This window comes from Pinus tabuliformis, chromosome 4_2, assembly GCF_031772625.1.
Source record: "Pinus tabuliformis cultivar Carrire ecotype Pingquan chromosome 4_2, CPIR1, whole genome shotgun sequence".
Taxonomy (NCBI): Eukaryota; Viridiplantae; Streptophyta; class Pinopsida; order Pinales; family Pinaceae; genus Pinus; species Pinus tabuliformis.
The window spans coordinates 190,793,066-190,816,052 of NC_142304.1; the positions used below are offsets into that span (position 1 = coordinate 190,793,066).

A 22,987-nucleotide genomic window follows, 5' to 3' on the forward strand; every position below is an offset into this window, starting at 1 on the left:
TCCCATTTTCTACTTCAGATCACATATTCACATGGTTAGACTCATACTTGAGTGAATGATTGAACGAGATAGAAGACCCTAGATCTAGTTTCATCCATCCAGGCTGTGATTTCAGGAGTACTAAATCATATGTAAAATGGCTTTACATTGATAGTCATTCCAATCATGGGTCTATATCTGTATATGACTATTTATGTACGTGTAATGAAATCTTATAAGTTGAGCATGGGTATGCCTTCCCTCAGCAATTCATGTAAAAATTAGAAAACATGATATATGTATTGTAATTGATGCAAGTCACCTTCCACTTCTATACCTCCTCATCACATCGTAAAGCATTTCATTCGACATTGGCATTTTTCTGAATTCATGCTTTAGGGGGCATATGTTACAAATCCATTTGGGCACATCACTCCCATCATTCATATCAGTGTTTTAGGGCTCATCAAACCCTAATTTCAGTTGCTACATGCCCTAAACAAGTCACTGCTTTGAATGTCTCCTTCCCACATAGTTTCATGATTTGAAGACATCCAGAAATAGCCTCTAGAGGGACCAATGCAGGTAGGCCCATCTAAGGGTGCATTGCAGAGTAGTTAAGTCCATGCCAGGGTGCCTTGCAGAGCACTTAGGCTTCCTTTCACTTGCATTGGGCGACATTGAGTGAAATTCACATGGGGTTTGGGGAATATTCTTATCTTTTGGAGTCATTTAGAAGGTTGCCTCACTTATCAGCTTCTATGAGCTCGAAAATGGATGAGGAATGATTTAAGGTGCATCCTATCCTCTCATCCCTTCCTCCATGGAACTAATTCTAAGTATGGAAGGCCATTCAATGCCACCATTTATGACAAAACCTCCTTCATCTTCCTATAAATTGACCACTCATCTAAGTGATCATGGGATGGATTATGTTGAATTGTAAGGAGATAATGTTGCTATGAGATTTGTCTTTGAAGCAAGTATTGTAATGCTACAAGTTTGTCATGCTTTTGACGTGATGTGGATGGGATCGAAGCTGGAGGAATGGCTTTGAATCAGACACCAATGATTGTAATTCCTTCTTCTATTCAATAAAGTGTTTGAACCTTTCTCCCATATGTTTGTATTGTTTTATAATGCTTATATGTGTGAATTTTATTTGATTCCTTTCACTTATATTCAATAGATCTTTTTCTTTGATCGATTATTTATTTTCTGTTGTGTTTCCAGGTACTTCTTAAGCGTATTAAGTATGGGAAGGAGCAACAGGATCGATACAAGGGAGACGAGAGGAAAGCAGAACTACAAGCAAGTCTTCCCATCTCCTCATCTTATCTATTGCTTATAGGAAAAGACTAAAACACTTTAAATTGTTGTTCTAGATATGGCTACTTATCTAGGGAATCGGTATTTATCCGTAGATACCAAATTCTCCAAGACACTTTCCCCCTATGATAGGAGAAAACTTCCCCTATTTATACAAAAATTTGAGAAGCTATCTCATTAATGAGATTCCATGAATCTCTCCCTATATCTCTAGAGCTACAATCAAAATAGGAAATGATAAGACACATTTCTTCTTATAGTTTCAATACAAATAGGAAAGGAGACACATATCCTTATGATCCCATGATCTTCTACACTCAAATTCGAATTTGGTTTTGGGAGGCCACATAAATGTCTTTTAGAAGCTTCCTTTTGACCTACACATCTCAACAATATCATCCCACTTGTTAGGTATAAGAATATGCACATTATTTTCTATTTTTTAACCATAAATTCATTAAAAAATGCTAAGAATTAATAAAGTTTGGGAAAACATAAATGTGACCCAATAATGATAATGGTAAGGTAAATGTAATGAAATGGAGGTAAATGTAATGAAATAGAGATGGAGTGAAGGTGAAAACATGGAAATATAAGTGAAAATGTAATGGAAGTGAATGACAATTTCAAGGCCCAACATACCCCCCAACTGAAGCTATCGCATGTCCTCATGCAATCTATTACATTAATTCTTTTTTATCCTTGAGTTTTGGCTTAACTTTTCATGATATCATTTGACAATGTCATACTTCTACAAAGTCTTTTAGTTGAATTGCAACATGGTTGGTTCTTTTGTTACAGCCATATTTTGTTGTTGCATTCATTTTTGATCTTTGAACTTTGCATTATGATAGTTTGATTATTGTTGCAAAGTATATCTTTATTGGATTGTACCATAGTTGGTTCTTGTGTGACAACCATGATTGTGTTTGTATCCACTTATCTTTTTAGTACTTTTGACAAGCCTTGGTATGCTCATAACAATATGTAATAGTTAATATCTTTTGAAAGTATGTGTGCTTTTGAACGTGATATGAATATGGAAAAATATGAATATGAATGTATCCCTCCCAACTAATGATATTGGAAATTTTATGAGATGAGGAAGAGAAATGTTTTTTTTCCAAAAATTCATTCTAGCTTTTCAACGAATTTTATGGTAAAAAATTAGAAAATGACATACCTTAACTTACCCTTTAGAAATGGATGAGATGCATGTGTGGTGGCTGCAAAATTCTGATCATAATCTTCTTCAAGTGGTTGGACAAGTCACGGAAAAAAAAGATTCAAGATGACTTTTTATTGCTTTTATTAAAACTTGTTGAATCTCCTGCAGAATAATGTTAATTATGTTTCTGCCATCTGATTTTGTAGCTATTATTTGATTTTGTAGTTGTAATTTGATTCTACACCTGTCGTCTGATTCCGCAGCTGCCATCTGGTTCTGTAGTTGCATATCTTCTACATTTGCTCCAAAATGATGAAACTGATAGTCTTCATGTCTTCAAAACTCATTGGCACAGTTCCTGCTATGTGAATAGATGTTTTGATGTCAAATATAGTAAGAAATTGTTGTCTTAGTGACCATTAATGGATGTCACTAGTCAACATGAGAACTCTCACCATTGATGACAATGAGAGTCAATATGCCCTAAAACATCTTGCTAAGTATGAATAATTTTGTTGTTGTCGAGTACCTAGAAGATCCGATGAACAAGGGACATTGATATATTCCCATTGTTCGTTGGCATGAGGACTTGCCATTAATGCATGCAAGCATCAAGGTGTTTTTGCAAGGATTTTAGACTCAAACGACTGTGGACTCAATAATTTGCATTGAAGCAAGGTTTATTTGTGAAATGAAAAGGATAGGAAGGGAAAATGAAAATGGAAGATGACAATGGAAAATAATGATGACAATGAGCACTAAGCATGTTAGTGAGCTTCTTGATTTTATTTGTGGGTCAAGAGTAGACAGAAAGTAATGGGAAGTGTATGTGAATAAAGGAAAATGAACAACTGACTCTTGCTGGGAAAAATGATTGTGGCTTGCTTTGAATTGCTTGGTTGGATTTATAATTCAAAAGGGAGGAAAGGTAATGGTTTTGATGGATATGGACATAGACTTGTTCTTATGTTTGTCATGGAATCGGTCCTTTGAAGACTAATTTTGCGCACAATTAGTTTTCTTCAATGATCATTCGATCATCCCAAACCTGCAAAAAGATATTGCTCAAAAAGAAATTATCAGTTCCTTTCTAATTCTTACACAAAATGTCAAATGAAATAGACTAAGGAAAATCAAAGTGTTATATTCAATCCAATTCATGATATCGATAACAATCCATTTTAAGAAATAACCATGAAAAAGAAATTAACTCGTTGTTGTCAGATGGCTTCATGCACTCTGCTCAGTAAAACGATTGGCATCACAAAGATTTGCTGCATCCTGCAAGTTAAAAATTCATAGAAAAATATAGAGCAACAATATTAATGCCAAATGTTTAGAAATCATTTAAATAATTTTCCAATTGTTCCACAAGCCATTATTGAACATCCCAAAAGAACCATAGAACTAAGGTAGAGTGTTCAACTGTCCATGTGCAATCTCAGATATATGAGCTAGCACAAGAGTAATAGCTAATCCGATTCCAAATCCATCAAGTAGAGGGGCCAATACCATTAACAGTACAATTGCATCACGCAAGTGACAGTCAAGATCAGCAAACTGCGTAGAGGATGAAAGAGACGAAATTTTAAATCGATTTGGATTCTTTGATCACGTAACATATGGATTAAATGCCACAACAAAATTTCATTTTGAGTTGCATTCTTCCACCTTGCTAAAACCATTCATTGTGTATATATAAAAATCAATTTTTTTTGTCTACTCATGCAGACAACGAAATAGGGATCTGAAGAACTGCAAAATTCTCTCAATTGGTTGCAAATTCTAGAAAATGGTTTCTGGGTTACCTAACTACCCCTGTTATGGAAAAACACTACGTCTTGGATTTTTCTAAGTCACCCTTATTTATTCCGAAAACTCGTTTTAAAATCGCCTATCAAAATAGTTACGTTTTCTAGAAATGTTCCCACAACCAAAATCAATTTTTGGTGGTTGGATTTTTGATTTGCAAGTTTTGAAGGTTGGGCTTGTGGTTGCGTGGATGTCTTCCAGCAGAGGAAAAGGGAATATCTAACTATATCAATCGTCCTATGGACAATTCTAGGGGAATCAAAATCTGGAATGAGATAAAAGATGGGACAACGCTTTGACGAAATCAATCTAGTGAGTGTTGATCACGAAGTTACCAATCGAAAGATCTACCCAAGAAATCTAATCGCATCAGTTTTGTATCCTCACGGAAAACTCATGCATTATAGAGGTAAGGATCATCATTTTCTCACATGGATTTGCAAGTCTTGAAACATTCTTCAAAGGTTTTGACTTTCAAATCATAACCCCCAATTGACCGCCTATCCCTAAACTCCTGGTGTTCAACTTTGCTACAACATTTTCTAGGCAAAAATTAAATTGGAGTCTATCAACAGATTTGTAGTCACCATACATGCAGCTGGTATTGAAGGATTTGAAGCACTGCGTGGTTGTTGTTTATGTTTGGTTGTTTTTGTTTTATTTGTTTTATGTGTTTTGCTATTTTTTTTTTTTTTAACATCAAATTTTTTTCCATGATCCTCCAGATCACACAAAGCACAGGAGGAGAGCATACTTGAGAAATTATTAATTGATTTTTTTATTTATTTTTATTTTTTATTTTTTTTAGATGTAAGAAATAAATTCTCCTAATTACACTTCCCCGACAATGGTGCCAAAATGTTCTGTCAATTTAATGTCTTAAATTGCGAACATAAATTATCAACCAGGGTTAGTAAAATGATGAAGTGTGGTGCACAATATGTGCTTAGTTAACCTTGTTTCTTACTTCGTTGAGTATGTTTTTTATTGTTTAGAGGGCTTTTTCTTTGATACCTAACGATTTTAATGGATGCTAACTGTCAATGACCAACTAAGTCTAATGCATATTTAATATAAAAAATAATTTCTAAGAAGGAAGAAAATGAAATGTACTTCAACTAATTTAATTTGCATAAAATCAAATGAAAAACTTGAATGGTTAGTCTAATCTAGGTCAGCACTGTGTCTATGAAAAGCAGAGAATTATTATAGATACAATTGTATTCATTGATAAGATGAAATTAAAATCACTTCCTATCCTTATCCTTGAAAAATCTTGATCAAAATTAAAACTAATCCTATTCTATGAAATGAAAGAAAGCAATATAAAAACAACTATTATCTACTGCATGCTCAAATATTATTGTGAACATTCAATATAGGAAGATGTCAAAATCAACTTCTTGAAATGACTTAAGCAATTGCGTATACATTAGATGTGATATAAGAAACCATAATAAAGGCATGGAAAGGAAAACTTGCAGCTACTATGTGATATAATGCCTCTTAGGAAACCCAAATTGGAAGAACTACCTTCATGGAATTGTTGATCATGAGATTACACAATAGATGAAACCTTAATCTAAAAATCATGACAAAAACATAAGGAAAGAAACTAAATCATTGTTTATTCTTAATGCGTCAAGCAACCAATATTGGAAAATAGCTGAATGCTACCTTCTTGAGAAGCTCCTTAGAAAACATAGGGTTAAACAGTGAATGTAAAGATGAATCTAAGAAAGCATTGTAAAGACATGTGAAAGAAAACTAAGTCATTGTATGCTCTAATGCTTTAAGCAATCCAATTTTATAAAATATATAAAACACTACTTTCTTGTGATGCTCTTAGGAAACATAAAATTACATAGTGAAGTAAATCTACATTTGAAAAATAAACTAACATTTGCAATGGAAAGCTAAACTATTTGCATGAATCAAAGTAAAACAAACTAATTAACCATACAAATTTAGAAAGGGATGCACACAGTTGATGGGGGCCCTTCCATTGTCCAATAGCATTTCAACTCATAAAACTCACATTCTCAAATTCAATAATAGAAAAGAACCTTCTTTATTGATAATCTCACAACTTTACACGATGGAAATCTACACTCCTAATCTCATTAGATCAATAGCTCTTCACTTTACATCCCATTGCATCTCAATCCTTGTTACAAAACATTCTATAAATCTTTCTCTTCTTCTCCTCCTTTTACACCCCCCTTTTTCCCCCTATGATAGGAGAAAACTTCCCTTATTTATACAAAAAGATGAGAAGCTATCTCATTAATGAGATTCCATGAATCTCTCCATATATCTCTAGAGTTACAATCAAAATAGGGAATTGTAAGACACATGTCTTCTTAGAGTTTAAATAAAAATAGGAAATGAGACACATATCCTTATGATCCCATGATCTTCTCCACTCAAATTCGAATTTGGTTTTGGAAGGCCACATAAAGGTCTTTTAGAAGCTTCCTTTTGACCTACACATGTCAACAATCTCATCCTACTTGTTAGGTATAATCGTATGCACATTATTTTCTAAATTTTAACCATAAATTCATTTAAAAATGCTAAGAATTAATAATGTTTGGAAAAACATAAATGTTACCCAATAATGATAATGGTAAGGTAAATGTAATGAAATGGAGGTAAATGTAATCAAATAGAGGTGGAGTGAAGGTGAAAATATGGAAATATAAGTGAAAATGTAATGGAAGTGAATGACAATTTGAAGGCCCAACAACACTATTTGGGAAGGTGGCATGGAAGAATCAAGGAATAACATAAAAGGAAATGAAGTCCAAGGTTTTTCTAGATGAGAAACTTTTAGGGCACAAAAACCAAGAATGGGTTTTCTCTAAAGAAGAGTTTCCACCTTCTCCTCCTGATAATCAAAGTATATTGGTTTTGTAATCAAGTTGTTTGTGTTGACGGGGACAGTCTGTGAGTATTCACAACTATTTAACATAAAGTATTATGGAAGTTTTGACAAGTCACGAGGAAGGTCCGGGATGATTTTTTTGACCAAGTAGATTTTTTCTTCATGTATTTTTCTTCTTCTAGAGATTTCTCTTGCTATATTGTAGAATTTTCATTTACACAGTAATAATTGGCAAATTTTGATGTAACAATAAACCAAAAACATGCAGAATTCCCGTTGTTTCTGTAATGAACCCTCAAAAGCACATGTTATTTGTTATACACACCATTAAGGTAGCCTCACAATATCGGTAAGCCAATTACCTTTAATGTTGACATTACCTGGTGAGCATGAAGGAAAAATATAGATGTAGCATAGGTGCTTAAAATGTGCACAGAAAGATGGATTTCCAGAAGCAACCCGACGAGTAGTCATCTCTGATTCTGCATGGGGTTTATCCTTTGGAAAATTCCTAGAGCTTAGTTTATCTAATCATGTTGCAGCAAGCATAGTTGCAAGATGTGGTATTAACACCATTTTCAGAACTCAAAATGTTTCTTAATTTATCATTGAAGGTGATATGATTTTGTTTGTCCTTGATGACAAGTATCAAGACATTTTATTTCACATTTTTATCCTTTCAATGGTTGGTAAATTGTAATTTTGTTTTGATTTCTTGTTTTTTTCCATTAAGATACATTGGCCTTTTTGTCTTTATGCTCACTTTGTGTCCATGTTTTGTAGTGATGTTCAAGAACTAGCATGGTTGTTAGTTGGAGCCAATGGTTATCAAGAAATAGTGTGAGCTTTAAACATGCTGCTCCATTAATGGGAACATCTCTTATCCCAGTTCATTTGATTGGTGGTACTATGATTTTGGTCTTTATGCTCACTTTTCTATCCATGTTTTGCACTGGCTAGAAATATTCATGGTTGTTAGTTAGAGACAGTGGTTATCAAGAAATAGTGATCTTTAAACATGCTTCTCCATTAATGGAAACCTCTCTTTCCACAGTTCATTAGATTGGTGGCACTATAGATAGTCAGCAATTGACCAATCCCAACATTAACCAATGCCACTTTAATGTACTATAGATGCCATCTCTGTTTAATGTACTTTAAACATGTTCAAATTAGTAGATTTCATGGTTGGTTATTATTTTTCTTATCATCCTTAGTTTTCCCACTCTAATCTTATTTTTTATGGATCGTTTTTTATTCCCCTAGGTCTATTCTTGCAAGTCTAATTATTTAAAGGGTGTTAGCTTAATGGAAGAGCATATGCTTTACAAGAAGGAGGTTGGTGGTTTGATTCCATCGTGCACTAATATTTAGATGGAATGGAAATGATTAGATTTTGGTGGCAGAGGCTCTTTTTACTATCAATAATGAGTTTATGGCGACATTTTCTGACCCTCACCAAAATATGAAATTGTGACAGTCAATGAACGCCACCATATATATGCATCAATAGTGACAACCATGAAAGGTACATCACCATAAATCACTGATGTTCATATGAAATGGTGATGGTCAATGAACATCACCATAAATATATATGTATTAATAGTGATGGTCATGAAAGGTCCATCACAATAAATCATTGTTATTCATATGAAATGGTGACGGTCACTATTTGTCATTATAATCATTATTCGTGATGGACTTTGAGTGTCACGATAACACCTATAATTTTGGCAACGCCACTATTGGTGATGCTCAATTTTTTCATGACGAAGGCTAAGGTTCATCATCTTTTATCATATGAAATGTTGACGGTCACTATCCCTCATTATGAATCATTATTAGTGACAGACCTTGAATGTCACCCTGACACTTATACTTTTTGCGATGCCACCTTTGGGGACATTTAGTTTTTGGTGACAAAGGCTCTTTTGACCGTCACCAACGAGATTACGGTGACATTTTTCGACCCTCACCAATGACCTTTTTTGTTGTAGTGGAAGCTTTTAAAAGCAGGTTTTATTTACCTTATCCCATTGACAGATTGGGTGTCCAACATTGTCCCTGTTGCTAAAAAGAAGGGCATAATATGTGTCTATGTTGATTAACACGATATCAATTGCACATGTCCAAAAGACAATTATTGCACTCCTTTTATCGATCAGATTATCAGCAAGTTCACTGGGAGTGAGATTTCCTCATTTATAGATGCTTTTTTTGATTTCAACCAGATCAACATTTCACCTGTTGATCAACATAAAATGACCTTTATCTATCTCTGGGGAACTTTTGCTTATAAAAATATTCCTTTCAATTTAAAGAATGCTCGCGCTACCTTCCAACGAGAAATGTCTTATGCATTTCACGAAATTTGACATATTGTTCAGCCTTCCCTTGATGACTTACCAGCTCATACTTTTAAGTTTCACGACCATCCAGATCATTTAAAATCAATCTTCTTGTGATGTCGGCATTATAGCATCTGTCTCAATCCACACAAGTGTGTGTTTTGCGTTAGGTTTGGCCGACTCTTGGGTTTTGTAGTGTCTCACAAAGTTATCTGAATCAATCCTTTAAAAGTTGAGGCCATTGTCAACTTACCCCCCTACCTCATTGCTACAATTGCAGAGCCTATAGGGAAAGGATAATTCTCTCCATCGATTCGTCCCTAATTATGCTGAACTTGCCAAGGGTTTTACTCTGTTCGGTGTGTAGCCTGATTATCTTCTATATTCAAAGGTATTGTCACATTGCACCCTAGTTCATAATGGGGTGGCAATGCCACTCATAAGATATTCGCTGCGGGGGGGGTCCAGGGGGGGCGGCTGCAACCTTTGGGAGCCCCCCCCCCTAGTGGGGGGATCGAGGGAAGCGCCCCTGAAGCTAAACATAGATGTAAAATTGCCTTGTAAAATGTTGTAATTTCGTATTCAATCTGGGTCGTTCATGAGGCAGAGATCTGACGATAGAAGTTATGTTTAATTTAGGGTTTTTTGCCCTAGAAGGCAACCCCTCGCTCTATATGAGGGAATTGTATTGCGTCTATGTAGATCTATATTTTGAGTGAGGAAGAGAGAGGAGATTGTGAGAAAAGAGGGAATTACAATGGATATGTTGTGGGTTGTATATATTTACTTTGTTGGATAATATAAAAGGAAGGATTGGCTATTTCTCCATGGATGTAGCCCAAACTGGGTGAACCATGTATATCTATGTCTCTCTTGTTTTATGCATTAGGTTTGGCTGACTCTTGGGTTTTGTAGTGTCTCACGAAGTTATCTGAATCGATCCTTTAAAAGTTGAGGCCATTGTCAACTTACCCCCCCACCTCATTGCTACAATTGCAGAGCCTGTAGGGAAAGGATAACTCTCTCCGTCGATTCGTCCCTAATTACGCCGAACTCACCAAGGGTTTTACTCTATTGGGTGTGTAGCCTGATTATCTTCTGTATTCAAAGGTATTGCCACATTGGACCCCAATTCGTAATGGGGTGGCAATTCCGCTCGTAAAATATTCGCTTTGGGGGGGTCTAGGTGGGGGCAGTTGTGACCTTTGGGAGCCTCCCCCTGGTGGGGGGATCAGGGCAGTGCCCCTGAAGCTAAACATAGATGTGAAATTTCCTTGTAAAATGTTGTAATTTCATAGTCAATCTGGGTCGTTCATTAGGCGGAGATTTGACGGTAGAGGTTATGTTTAATTTAGGGTTTTTTTTCTCTAGAAGGCAACCCCTCACTATATATGAGGGAGGAAAATACTCTAAATGGATTTTTATCCTATAGGAGTTTGATTTGGAGTTTACTACCTCCCAATAAAAGAAATTGCTCATTTTTGCTGAGTTAATATGTGCCCTTCTATCTGCAAGCACTTCTATAGATTTCAATGAGAAAATTCTCGATGAAACTTTGTTTCTGATTAGCACTCTTGACCCATGGTATGGAGATATTATCATCTATTTCCAAACCCAAACCTTCCGATCCGAGTTGTCTCGATCTAACCGATGTCACATCCGGAATCAGTCCCAACCCTATCAGATCCTTGGTGATACATTGTATTAGGTAGGTGTAGACTCTGTTCTTCACATGTATCTCACCCATAGAAGAGGTTGAATGGGTTTTGAATGATTTCCACTCTGGTGCCTGTGGTGGTCATATGTCAGGCTACGCCACTACTCAGAAAATCCTCCGCTGGTTATTTCTATCTTTCTATCTTCAAAGACTGTATTCTAACTATTCAAAAATGCCATGAATGCCATATTTTCAACTGCAAGCAGCGCACCCAACCCGCACCCTTACACCTAGTAGTTACCACTAGCCCATTTGCTAAATGGGGTATTGATTTCATGACATGTAACCCTCTATCGGCCGGGGGGCATGGTTATATAATCGTCGGTGTCTACTATTTTACTAAATGGGCCGAGGCAATGCCTACATACAACGTTGATGGTATTACTAATGCTCAGTTCCTTTTTAACCATGTCATAGCATGTTTTTGTGTTCCTCAAGCCATTGTCACTGACCATGGATCACATTTTCATCAGTATATGTTGGCAGAGCTGACTGCTTAGTTTGGAATTCATCATGATAGCTCAACTCCTTATTATCCATAGGCCAATGGCCAATTTGATGCATTTAATAAGGTTTTGATTACTATGCTTCAGCACACCATTTGTAAGCACAAAAAGGATTGGAATTTGATGTTATTCTCAACTCTTTGGGCTTCCAGAACTTCAACTAAGATGGTCACTAGATTCACTCCATTCCAGCTGGTATATGGTTTAGAGGCAACTCTTCTAATTGAATTAGAAATCCCTTCACTGAAGCTAGCTATCGAACTTCTTCTTGATACCTTTCCTGAGGAGGAACAACCATTGTACCTTGAGAGGCTTGAAAATACTCGTTGCATTTCTGCGATTGTCATCGAAGCTCAAAAGAAACATGTCAAAGCTCATTTTGACCAAACTGTTTCTCCCCGCACTTTTGCTGAAGGTGACTTGGTCCTTCTTTATGATCAAGCCACCGATAAATTGGGAGCAGGAAAGTTCGAACACATGTGGCATGTTCCCCACATCGCTAAACATGTCTTACAAAAGGTGCCTATGATCTCTGTGATTATGAGGGAATTGCATTGTCACAGCCCCATAATGGGTTGTATCTACAATATTGTGTTAATTCATTAGTGTGTGTCTTTTACTTTTGGTGTGCTTGTTTTCTTTGTAGACATGTGTTTTTCTACTTACTGTGTGTTCCACATGGTTTGCAGATGTCGTCAAGCCATTAAGTTGGTTTTTTTGATGGTGCTTGTCGTAGCACACAGAACCTATCTTTGGCAGCATGGGTAGTGTATAAACCTAGTGGTGAGTTGATTAACTTATAAGGTATATGCCTTGGTTGAACAACCAATAATATTGTTGAATATAGTGCAGTTATTGAACTCTTGTCAGAAGCAGCTGCTCTTGCCATTAGGGATTTAGTTGTCAAGTTGGATTCACAGCTCGTTGTGTTACAGTTAAGCAATCATTACTCAGTGAGAAATCCACAAATATTGTGTATTTATCTACGTGTTAGATTTCTGGAAACAAATTTTGATTTCATTACATATCAACATATTCCACGTAATTTAAATACATTAATAGATGCATTAGAAAATTTTGTTCTTGATCAACATTTGTGTCATTTATAAAACTGATCATATTATGGACACATAAGTAGAAAACAAAACATGTATATATATATATATATATATATATATATATATATATATATATATATATATATATATATATATATATATATATATATATATATATATATATATATATATATATATAGAGAGAGAGAGAGAGAGAGAGAGAGATTTCGTCTATTAGAGGGTTTACATCAGGATATCAAAAAATAAAGTGTTCTGGAAGACTTTGCTTTCAAAGCCTAGAAAATGTGTAAAAGAGATAGAAAAGCTATTGACCTGCATGGTGCTCATGATAGCACAAGACCACTCTAATCACTCGGCCTAACAGCCGATGTACTCCCACAAATACTCCCATTGTGTGTCTCTGCCAACGCAGTGCAGCCTCATCAATAGTGTCCTACTCTAGGACTCCTTGAGTTATTTCCTAAAGGCTACGCTCCATCTCAGTTAAGGGGTTTGCCCCTTCTTCATAGTCTGCACCCACTATCAGATGAGAAACTTGTCGTGCTATTGGAAACATGCCTGGTGGTCTCTCTGGTCCCACATCTGCACATTTATCACAAGTTGAGTCTCATTTTACACTTTTACAAAAATCATAAAACTTGAAAAAATCTAAAAAACAAGTTTTTACCTACATCGGTCCACTGTTCTCTTGGTGGTCGAGGTAGATATAGATCCTAGCTAAAATCCATGCCAGCATGTGCATAGTCTTCTACGACGAGTAGTTAGCATTCTAGCCAAGTGAAAAATTGTGGTGGGTAATGCATATGCTGACCCGTTCCTCCTCGAGGCATGAGTTCACTCCATCTGACTAGTCACAGATCTCGAGGGGCAGGATCTACTACCTCTACGAATTGATATCAGAATAAGGGCACTTGCTCTAAAGAGAAGGTGACCAGTATCAAACCAAACCCAAATTACTTCAGGTGTCCATGCTTCCCCTTCATCAACTGCCTTCTCATATTTTTCAGGAGGCTTCCACACGAGTTAAATATGGTGGGAGTCAAACATGCAATAGCGTATTGGAACTGGAATTCTGAAGCCTCATGTAAGGCTTGTGTGTAAATACACGCGACATAGTGAACAAGATTTTTCTCAAGATGAGGTTGTTGGTGATTGTTGCTATCTTCACTTTCCATCCGTTGGTCATTTCAGCACTTGGACAATGACTCTAGACTAGAGTCCTTGTACTTTCACCTCCTTGGAAAGATCCAAAGAGTTGGATCACTTCCCCTTGTCGGGACAATCATGTGATGAAGTAGATATCCATCTCCTCAAGTTCTAGTTCATGGCCTTTTATGATGAATATCTCTCAATCTGCATCCTAGACAATGATCAAGTAAGGGAGAAATTCCATCTGGGCCGTTAACCCTGTGGTCCTGAAGAACTTTAGCAACCCACAATTCCTTAGAGAATTTATGCATTCAAGATTCTAATCTGCTTGGTGGTCTTTGGCCTCATGGCCTCTTTCCTTCCATTCCAGAAACATGATCTCCTGCAAAACATCATTTGACACCAATTAATGCTTTTTTCATGGATTAGAATCATAAATTTTTGCTTAAAAAGAGGGTTTTTCTTCCAAAACATCCACCTCAGTGCCATCACACCTGTTTTTACAAACATAGTGATATCATCATGCGAGCCTTTGTGCTCGAGTGCAATCATCGTGGGTCCAATGACCATACTTGTGGTGATTGCCGACGCCCTAAAAATTAAAAATCCTCCCTTACAGCATAAAAATTACCATTTAAAATGCATAAAAAAGTGATAAAATACAAGAGTAGGGATGGGCCTCTTACCTGTTGCAGACAATTCGCGAAATGGCCCTATGGATCTCCCATAACAGCCACCTGAAAATCGAGAGAATTAGGGCACAAATGCACTTTCAGAGCTTATTATGATAAAATGGTAAAAATAAAATTACTTTTGGTTATTTATAAGTTTTGCAAGTTATTTTTGTCAGTAGTTTCATAATATTTTAATATTTTTTCTCTATATCAGTGATGGGTGTGCTTCTTTGTGCAGTTATAGGTAGCTTCAAGTTAATAGTGATCATTATTGACTAATTCTTGTGAGTTTCATTTTATCTCTTTTTCAGACTCATTAAATAAATGAAAAAGTAACCCCCCTCGAGTCATCTTTGAGCTCTTTTCTGACTCTCAAAAATTGAAAAGATTGCTAAGTACTTGTCGTTTTGAACTCGTTAAAGTAAATGAATCGACATCACCTCAGTATATGTTTACCCCTTTTTTAGGCTGAGATTGAGTATTTACGAAAACGGCACACCTTGATCGACATGGTCAAGAGGTTCTCTCGGATATTGTTTTCTACCTTTTCAGATTCGAGAGACAAATTACGAAAAGGGACATGATAGAGTTTTCTTTTTCGTCTCTTTTTCAAACTCTCTAAATATGAAAAAGATATCGAGTTATTCTTACTTCAGACTCATTAAAGCTTTACGACAAAATACTTGCACCATGATGAGATCGAGCTTCTCCTTCCTAGGGATTGTAAGACTTACTAGGATCAATTCATTCGAAGAATGAACATACATAACAAGCATATGCTATGCCCTTCAAGCTTGTGATAAATATAATTGGGGTACTTGCTAGAAATAGCGGGGGAAAAATGAAGATGAAACATCCTTTGTATAAGCAGTATGTAGCTCTTGAACATGACACTCTTCTACTCTTGTGTCGGGTTTGGGATATCCTCACTCAGTCACTTGTCCTCCCAGGTTTGGGTCATCCATTTTACCTCTCATTTGACTATTCCATATTGTCACCATGACCTTTAGTCCTATGTCAAGTCAGATGCTGCCACACTCTGGAGTTGTGTCATCAGTGTTCAAGAGAAGTCCAATCTACAATTATTTACCTATACATTGTTTGAGTCGTTGTTACAGTCTTCAAAATTATTCTACTTTATTCCTGGTTTCGTGTCGATGATGGGGGATTAATCATTTCCGTCCTTTGATGGGTTGCTTCCTGTCGACATCACCTCATTATCTAGGAAGATGACTTAGAAACTCCCTTTCAGTACCTTAGACCTGATATGCCCTAATGACTAGTTCTTCACATCCGATGACAGGTCTTCATCATTGGCTTTTGATCGGGTTATTCCATGAGTGTTCGAATTTAGCTTCATTATCACATTCACAAATTGTACTGTTGTACCATGAGAGCCATTGTTAGTATTGGTGGTTTCTCTCATACCTGTTAACGGTCCACATCATTGGCCGGTAATGAGGTGGTTTTCTAGCATGTTCGACTTCAACACACTTATTCGCATCCTAGGATTCGTACATTGATCGGGCCGGGATGGAGCACAATACCCTGAGTCTTATCTATTATGACTCAAGCTGCATGGAGTTATATGTCATTCATGATTGCACACATGTTTCTACTATACGAATGGTTGTGACCATACCGTGGGACTTTATATTGATGATGATCCTTGTTATCTGGATGGTTTCACCCATACCATGGATCTTTTTATATAGTCTTCATCATCAGGATGGTTGCATCCATGCAGTGGATTCATGCCTTCATCTCAAATATGTATATGTATATGCGTCCTTGATTTGCAGGTCTCACGATAGTCTGTGTACTCATCCTTACAAGAGCTTGTAATGCATCTTATCCATCACTCCTCGTTTTTTCTTCATGCTTTAGGGGTCATCTGTTACACAGTATTTTGTCACACCTCCTGCACTTCCCTGTGACATATCCTGAAGTGCCCGAAACATGACCGTTATACAGTATACTCATCCATGTATATAGCTCAGATCCCTCCTAAGACTTTGTTTGGAAAATTCCTTGAGCTTTTCGTGAAGAAGTAGCTCTTAAAACCCTAAAATGAGCATCATCAATCTTTTGATGCTTAAAACAACAGTGGTCGCTTGTTTCACTATACTTGACCAGTGACGGCATCACTATGTTCCCTTGCATATCCGCAATGATGCCAAAAAGGTAATTTTCCCAAAGAAGATGAGAAGCTTTGTGATTTAAACTCTTCTAGAGCAGCGAGATGGAGGTTGTTTCACATAGATGAGGTTGAATTCTGCCAACTTGACCTCTTTTTTTTTTATCCCTGTGAGTTATCTCCTTGAGACGTGGGCCTAATCCTATCTTTGGAGAACTCCTAACTCCCTCTCCTAGCCTATAAATTCATCCTCTTCCATTCCCAAATAGTTGGTCTATGTCTATTTTCACCCTTATGCTAAGCTTGTACCTAGAGGCTATTCCTTAGACTTGGAGGAGTGCTTGCAGAGTTCTTGGCTTGGACTTGGATTACCACTCAAGTAGAGCCTTTCAACATCAAGGCTTTGGTTATAAGATTCCCTTTATTTCTTAATAATATACAACTATTGGTTCATCTTCCCAAAATATATATGTTCATCTATTATTTGGCTTGACATTCCTGGATCAGTTAAGTAGGTTGTTATTGGATTTTCTATTGGTTCTGGCATGCTTTGCTGTCTCTTGATCACTTGTGTAGGCATGTAAATACCGAGAGAAGCAGGAACAAGTTCGTGACACAAGCAGTTCGAGGTACTCAACGAAGGAAATCGGAATAGCATCAGAACGAGGTAGGCCATCTCTTTCGTTCTTCTTTTCAATTATAACCTACGAAGATGTCTATTTGATTGTCACTTTAGTTGCTAGACCCACTCATTGGGCTATAGGGATCGTCTTTGTCCACAGAGAGGATTAACCTTGTCAACACTCCTCAACCTAGATTTCTTCCTAAATATAGTTGATGACAAATCATGACAAAATTTTGTTTACATCTCTATCAATTGACAAATTATTTGAAATGAAAATATGGTGTTGCTAAACTCTCATTATAGCTATTAATCTAGTCTGATTTGAAACCATTCTGAATCATTTTAGTCAAACATTTGTTACAAATCGAGCTTTGGAACATGGACTTTGATCTTGAATCTATAATTGTTCATTTTCAACATTCAATTTGTCTTGCAATGAATAGAGATAACTTAATCTACCTATACTTCAATAATCATGATCATAATAAGGAAATAGAGGAACACACAATTGATATATATATTGAATTAATATGAAAGGGAAGATTATAGAATCAACAATGTTATGTGTAGTCTTGATCTTTTCACACTCTCACCACTCTCAAAAACTCAAACTCTCTCACGCTCCTCTAAATCTCAATTACATTGAAAACTCTATTACATAAACTCTCACACAAAGTAACAACCCTAATGTACTTTTCCAAACTATCCAACATATTCTTAATTTTGATAGGTATTTCCCCTTATTTAACAACTAAATGGCACTCATCCAACTTCATAACAATAAATTTACATTCTAGAGAATATTTAGGAAAATATTACAAATTAAATATAATTAAGGAAGCCAACTTCCTTTGATAAATGGGTTTTGACCTAAGAATATCAAAAATGATTTTGACTAGTAGACGATCATGTGTCATATGTGTATACACCATTTAGTTGAGTTGTTGAATTGATTAATTAACTTTTAATAACATTCATTTAAGCTAGATATTGCCCATATTTTCCTAACTTCCCAATCATTAGTAGTAATAGGGGTTATGGAGCATATCATGTTTGAGCATTAGCAATAGATGGTTGAAAAAACAAATTTGGGAAGGGTTTCAACACTCCCCCAACCTACAAAATCATATTTATATATATAGTTTACAAAGTAACAAAAAGAGATATATAAATATCATTCGGTACGTTGGGGATGTGGTGAACCCCTTCACAACTTTTTTCCTTCAACCCATTTACGATTAATGATCAAACATGGTAGGCTCCATAACCCCTACTATTACTAATGATTAGGTAATAAGGAAAATATGGTAAATATCTAACTAAAATGAATGTGATTAAAAGTTAACTAATATATTCAACACCTCGACTAAATGATCAATACTTTACACATCACTTAATTAACAAAACTTAAAACATGTCTAGGGCAACACCTCCTTTTCTTTAAATGATTAAATATGTTGGCATACATAACATTTATTGAACTTTCTTGGACACCTTGAAAGGGATCATTGAACACAGCCTTACATCTCGTTGGGAGGAATCCTCAAATACATACTCACTTTCTTTCAAATTATTTAAAATTATTCAGAATATATACATCTATTCTAGAGAGATTAATAGCCATTGGAAAGAAAGATTCATTAAAATTATCCCTAATTACCCCCTTTAATCGCCCTTCCCAACGACCTCAATGTGAATAAGCTTGTGAATAAACCCCCTACTTTTCAATTATGAGTTAAGACACCATCCACTAAATCAAATTAATTTTAATTTTAAATTTATAGTTTGTCAATTTAAACTTCACGAAATAATGTGAATGTAATGCGATAAATAACATATTGCCTCCATTGGTGAAAGGTACATATACAAAACAAAATAAAATAAAAAAGTTATACATTATTTATCATACAATTTTTATATAAAATATATCCAAAGTACCAAAACTATATTTAATTTAACTTATGAAAAATTAGAAAAAGCAAAAATGAAAAGCCTAAATGCTAAACGTCATGCGTGAGATATCGAATGCAGCGATAAGGTTCACTACGGAAGTACTCTGCGATCCATATAGGCTCGTGCAAACTTAGAAGAAATAAAATATGAACTCCTTTGTTGAAAATGCTTCCTTTCGAGAGATCTCATACGTCCGTTTATAACGTGGAGAGAATACACAATGAGGTAATTGGTCTCCCTGGCAACGGCACAACGACATATATGACATAATGCAGCAATAATATATGATATAATGCAGCGATAAGATAAGTGAAAGCCACTTTGTGGGTCGAAATAATATGGGCATGCAATTTAGACGTCAGCCGTGAGATAAGTTGGGAATCTTTGAAGTGGCCCCTGGGTTGGAATTTCAAAACGATGTGGACAGTTTTGACCAATTTTGCAGGGGTAGTCGTATTTGACGAGCAGATAACCTAGTGACGGGAAATTTGTCCGTCAAATTCCGATGCATACAGTAGGATGCTTCTTTATATATATATATCCCCACCAGACTTAGACTTAATGTTTCGGATTGCACGATCGAAGTGGGAGTGTTTTAAGTTGGGAGAGAGAAATCGTGGGACGATGGCCACCCCTAATAGTCTCTTCAGTTCTCATGGAACTGAAGCAACTAATATTGTAATTGTAGGAGGCGGCGTTGCAGGGTTAGCCACAGCCATTGCCCTCCACAGGTCCGATTCGTCTCATCTCATTTTTCAGCTTCCTAATTGAGAAATAATAGGGTCACTTTTCAGCTTGATAACTGAAAAATAATGCTATGCTTCTGCACACACAAGTATTGACCCAACATTAACATTATGGGAATGGATGCTGCATGCAGGATCGGCCTCAAGAGCCTGGTGCTGGAGCGCTCTGATTCTCTTCGAACTACGGGGGCTGCGTTGACTATATGGGCCAATGGTTGGAGAGCTCTTGACGCTCTTGGTGTAGCAGATACCCTTCGTCCAAATTATTGTCAGCTTGAAGGGTAAGTAAGCAATATTGCCAAAATTATTTTCATCAGTCATGAAATAAAAAATGGAGTTTCACTTTGCTAGTGGTCATGGTCATGCAGGATACGGGGGTGCTCAAAGTCTTCTGGCGTCCAGAAAGATGTTCAGTTCATAAAAGAACCCACAGGGTAATCGATTGTGTTTAGTTATACTCATTCGAAACATGGAATGAGAAAATTATATTTTGCGAACAATGTTCATTTTCAATAAAATTTCTATTGATCGAGTTCAGGGAACGAATGGAAGCTCGGTGCATAGAAAGACAAGTGCTGCTGGAAACACTAGCTAAAGCATTGCCTGATGGGAGTATCAGATTTAACTCTAAACTTGTTTCCATACATAAAAAGGCTGGCTCTCCTTTCACAACTCTAGAGCTGGCAGATGGAACATCCATCACAGCAAAGGTATATACAATTTATATACCCACCATCTTGTGTTGATGATTTCTAAATCTCTTAAAACTGATGTGACGTTTATGATGATCAGATCGTAATTGGTTGTGATGGCGTGCACTCGGCAGTTGCAGAGTGGATGGGTTTAGAACCCGCGAAGCCCGTAGGACGTGTTGGCATGAGAGGGATGGCAAAGTGTCCTCAGCGCTATCATACAACAGAGAAAAGGATGGTACAAATATGGGGTGAAGGGGTGAGGGCAGGAATCATTCCCTGCACAGACAAACAATTGTACTGGTTTATAACCAGGAAATCACAACCACAAGGTACCTTTTCAGATAGGATTCCCACAGTCACATCAATAAAATTTATGTATTGTGCAGGTCTTTACTTTTATGATCAGGTAGTGCTGACATGAGTTGAGGTGGGATTAATTTTACAGATGCCGACGTATCTCGTGATTCTGAGAGCCTGAGACGCGCGATGTTACAGGCGGTGAGAGATTTTCCAGAACCCATTGGAGAGTTAATAAAGTCCAGTTCCGCTGATACGTTGAGTATTGCGGATCTAAAGTTGAGATGGATATGGCCATGGGAGTGGGACAGGAAGGCAAAGGGCAAGGGAAGCGTTACGGTTGTTGGAGACGCGTTGCACCCAATGACCCCAGATCTGGGTCAAGGCGCTTGCTCGGCGCTGGAGGACGCTGTGATTTTGGCTAAATGCCTCTCAGTCTCCAATATAAACTTAGAGGAGGATATAATGTGGGGAGAAGAAGAAGAAAGAATGATAGAGGAATGTTTTCAGCAATACTGGGCTGCAAGGAAATGGAGAGTGTTGAGCGTTGTTGGGGCAGCATATGTTTCGGGCATTGTGCTCGACGGACACTCCCCTTTCCTGCGATTCGTTCGTGATTGGATTTGGTTGCCTTTCTTTTCTATGTCACCTCTTCCCTACTTCGCATCCACCTCTGACTGTGGAACTCTGCCATCCCAGTAAGCTGATAAACTACCGTTTCCATCATCGTCGTCCTCTCATGCTCATAACGTATAATTATTTTCGATTGAAATTATGATAGGTTGGCTTCGTTCGTGGGAGACCTGGTACCTGGTATCGAACTAGGCATGGTGTCATCTCAATGAATAAGTTTTGTCGAAATTTGCTCCGTTCTTCAATGCTATATCAATGGTACATGGTGCTTTCAGATTGAATATAAAATAATTCGTTCCAGACCAACTCCCTTTCCAAAAATCTGTTGACATGCTTGTCAAGCTAAGTTTCGTTGGGGTTATTTGATTTGGAGTAATTTTTGTATGTTACTATTTCCATATTTATTTTTCATTATTTAAATATGTTACTAGTCGATTTTTTGCCCTTTGGGTAAAAATTTATTAGAAAAAAAATAAAAATAAAATAATAAATATTAATAATTAAATTTTTATATTCTAGATGTAATATGCTTCTAAGAGGTTGAAATTACTCTAATAGAGACATCAAATCTTTTTTCACTTTATGCTAGTTTGCATATTAAGATATTTGAGTGAAAAAAAATTTGATCTCTGGCGCCGCTTAGTAGATCCAGAGGAAAAATGGATCTATGCTGGTTTAATTCCCCCTTTAAATATGCAACATTCCAGATGAATGTCATGGGTCAATACCATTGGTTCTAAATACCATGGGTCAATACCATTGGCCATCTTTCTTTTTATTATTATTAATATTAGGGTTAATAATGTTTTTTCTGCATGGTATTAATAATAATTTGGCCCATAGGCTTCACCTAAATAAAACCTCTTTTTGAGTGTTGGTAAATATGCAACATTCTCAATACCATTTGCCGCCTTTATTTTTATTATTATTAATATTAGGGTTAATAATATATTTTTGCATGGTATTAATAATAATTTGGCCCATAGGCTTCTCCTAAATAAAACCTCTTTTTTAGTGTTGGTAAATATAAAGTGAATTATGGAGTATATATTAAAAAATGTTTTATTTATTTACCATATCTGTCGTTTATTTATATTTTTATTAATTTACCATACCTCTTTTATAAATATGGTATTTGGCCCATGGTATTTAGCCCATAGTATTAAAATGGTATTTGGCCCATAGGCTTCACCTAAATAAAACCTTTATTTTGAGTCTTCGTAAATATAAAGAGGTTTATGGACTAAATA

At 36.3% G+C, this 22,987-nt stretch overlaps 1 pseudogene across 1 annotated transcript; it reads left to right on the forward strand.

The window, feature by feature from the left end:
* The first annotated feature begins 19,929 nt into the window (after window positions 1-19,929).
* On the forward strand, window positions 19,930-22,248 carry LOC149168783 (monooxygenase 2-like; annotated as a pseudogene). Its single transcript, XR_016259344.1, has 6 exons — window positions 19,930-20,097; window positions 20,247-20,393; window positions 20,481-20,558; window positions 20,651-20,822; window positions 20,905-21,136; window positions 21,253-22,248. The product of XR_016259344.1 is annotated as a monooxygenase 2-like (transcript).
* Window positions 22,249-22,987: the final 739 nt, after the last annotated feature.